The sequence below is a fragment of the Euphorbia lathyris genome, chromosome 2 (genome assembly GCF_963576675.1).
Source record: "Euphorbia lathyris chromosome 2, ddEupLath1.1, whole genome shotgun sequence".
Lineage (NCBI taxonomy): Eukaryota > Viridiplantae > Streptophyta > Magnoliopsida > Malpighiales > Euphorbiaceae > Euphorbia > Euphorbia lathyris.
This window is the reverse complement of record NC_088911.1, coordinates 8,807,724-8,810,930: the sequence shown is the minus strand read 5'-3', so window position 1 is coordinate 8,810,930 and position 3,207 is coordinate 8,807,724. Positions and strand designations below refer to the sequence as shown.

Below are 3,207 nucleotides of genomic sequence, written 5' to 3'. Positions count from 1 at the left end.
TCCTTACGGTTTTGATCCAGTAAATTATTGAAGTATTAAAAATGGATAAAATTAAGGAAAAAATTTTATTGGGACTAGATCGTAAGAAATCCTACTTCGACTCAAGAATTAAAGTTTCTCCGAATAATATTTTACATTTTCTAAAATTTTTTGAGAATTTTCTGGGCACTTTCGGGTTTCTCACCGGAAAACGCCCATCTAATCGCCGGATTCCGTTGATTTGGGACTAACCCGTAAGGAATCTCACTTTGAATCAAGAATTAAAGTTCCTCAGAATGATGTTTTATATTTTCTGGAATTTGTTGAAAATTTTCTGGAAATTTTTTTCTCACAGAAAAACAGATCGCCGGATTCCGTTCACCGGAATTTTTTTTTTACCCGAGCTTCTGGGATCTCAAAATGACCGTCTAATTAAGACGAGTCCAACGGTATAAATTTTTTTGAAAAATGAGGTTGGAAAATTCGGGAAAATGCATTTTAAAGAAAAAAAATAAAACAATTTTCTTTTTTCTTTTATTTACAAATTTGTCACTTTCCCCTACTTAATTATAAAATTGGTCCTTGTCACACCATAAGATTTATCTCACCATAAAAAACATTGTCACACCGGATCTCTTATATATATATATTCTACTAAGATCTATATAGACATGGAAAACACCCATTGTCAATGAATCATGTATTTGTTACTAGTTGTAGCAGCTACATATGTCCAAACTTGCAAATTTAGGTTTCAAATGTCTAGTTGTAGACGTGAGGATAATGTGTTAAGTATCCCATATAGCTATAAGGTAATAAATCATTTATAAGTGTGAGCAGAGGCAGATTCAAAAGGGGCCGATATGAGCTTGACTTGAGTACTCATTTGTTACCGAAAAACACTAAATTAAAAATCTATAGAAAGCTTTAATTTTTCCTATAAAAGCATCCACAAACATGGCTTGAGTAAATACTTACATTATTTGTAATCGGTGGTAAAAGAGAACGCACGAGGTTCGATGCATTCTCGGCTACTATAATCTAACTATTTTGGTAGAAACGATTCCATGAGGAAGAGGGTCTGACAATTGTACTTGAGACCCTCTTTCTTGAAAACAAAATAATTAACCAATATTTATACATTGATGCTTTAGTTTCGTGTTTTAATAAACAATGATGGGTAATGGGTATTTCATGCATTTTTTGTAGCTCTCAGACACAACTGTATGAATGTAGTGGCATCAAAACAGGTTGTCGTATTATAATTATGTTGTCAAGTGAAATTGCTTGAAAACAAAATGTTTAAGCAATTTTTATATATTGCTACTTTAGTTTCTTGTTTCAATTAACAATGATGGGTATTTAATGTATTCTTTGAAGCTCTCGGACACCGCTATATGAGTGTAGTGGCGTCAATACGGACTGTCATGTCATAATTGTGTTATCAAGTGAAATTGCTTGAAAACAAAATGTTTAACAAATATTTATACTTTACTTCTTTAGTTTATTGTTTTAATAAAGAATGATGGGTATTTAATGTATTCATTGGAGCTCTCTAACACGATTGTATGAGTAGTGGTGTCAAAAAGGGTTGTCGTATCGTAATTATGTTATCAAGTGAAATTGCTTGAAAACAAAATGTTTAGCCAATATTTATAGATTGCTGCTTTAGTTTCTTGTTTTAATAAACAATGATGGGTATTTAACGCATTCCTTGGAGCTCTCAAACACGACGGTATGAGCGTAGTGGTGTCAAAATGGGATGTCGTGTCATAATTGTATTATCAAGTGAAATTGCTTGAAAACAAAATGTTTAACCAATATTTATATATTGCTGCTTTAGTTTGTTGTTTTAATGAAAAATAATGGATATAGACTGCATTCTTTGGAGCTCTCGTACACGACTATATTTTGGTGTAGCATCGTCAAAACGGGTTGTCATCTCATAATTGTGTTATCAAGTGAAGTTGCTTAAAAACAAAATGTTTAACTAATATTTATACATTATTGTTTTAGTTTCTTGTTTAAATAATCAACTATGGGTATTTAATACATTTTTTTGGAGCTCTTAGACACGATTATGAGTGTAGTGGCATCAAAATGAGTTATCGTGTTATAATTGTGTTATCAAGTGAAATTGCTTGAAAAAAATGTTTACCCAATATTTATACATTGGTGCTTTTGTTTCTTGTTCTAATAAACAATGACGGGTATTTAATGCATTTTTTTGGAGCTCTCGCACACAACTGTATGCGTATAGTGACGTTAAAATGAGTTATCGTATCATAATTATGTTATCAAGTGAAATGAAATGAAAACAAAATGTTTAAGCAATATTTATATATTGCTGCTTTATTTTCTTGTTTTAATAAACAATGATTGGTATTTAGTGCATTCTTTGGAGCTCTTGAATACAACCTTGAGTGTAGTAGCGTCAAAACAGGCTGCCATGCCATAATTGTGTTATTAGGTGAAATTGCTTAAAAACAAAATGTTTGACCAATATTTATACATTGTTTTTTTAGTTTCTTGTTTTGATAAATAATGATGGGTATTTAATGCATTCTTTGGAGCTCTCGGACACGACTGTATGAGTGTAGTGGCGTCAAAACAAGTTGACACGTCATAATTGTGTTATCAAATGAAATTGCTTGAGGACAAAATGTTTAACCAATATTTAATGCATTCGTTGGAGTTCTTGAACATGACTATATGAATGTAGCAGTGTCAGAACCGCTATCAAAACGGACAGATGAGTTTTAACGCATTATTTAAAGCAAAAAATACAAATAAGCGCCCACCGTGGGGCTCGAACCCACGACCACAAGGTTAAGAGCCTTGTGCTCTACCAACTGAGCTAGACGGGCTCATGGAAAATCAAAATGCATTACCATATCAACAAGGTTATAACTTTTATTATTAGTAAATAATAAAGTTATGAAATTTGATATCGTTAAGTGGAAACTTTCGATTTTCCAGATAATCAATCAATGGAAACACAAAAAATGTTACGATAATTTTGATAGACATATCAGACGTTAATAAGATTTACACAGGTCCTACGTAATATCAGTCATCCAAATAGCAAAATATTTTTCTGATTTTTCGGTATTCGTTTGTTTACAAGCATTAGTCAATGAAAAATCTTATATTAATCAATAGAAAAATATACGAATAATGTGAAGTCTTAGTTTCCAACGGAAGACTTCACTGAAGATGATATTGTGT

General features: G+C 31.7%; 1 non-coding gene across 1 annotated transcript; it reads right to left on the bottom strand.

Moving 5' to 3' along the window:
* Positions 1-2,773: 2,773 nt before the first annotated feature.
* On the bottom strand, positions 2,774-2,846 carry TRNAK-CUU (transfer RNA lysine (anticodon CUU)). The gene has a single exon. It is a non-coding gene; the product is annotated as a tRNA-Lys (tRNA).
* Between the last annotated feature and the right edge of the window lie 361 nt (positions 2,847-3,207).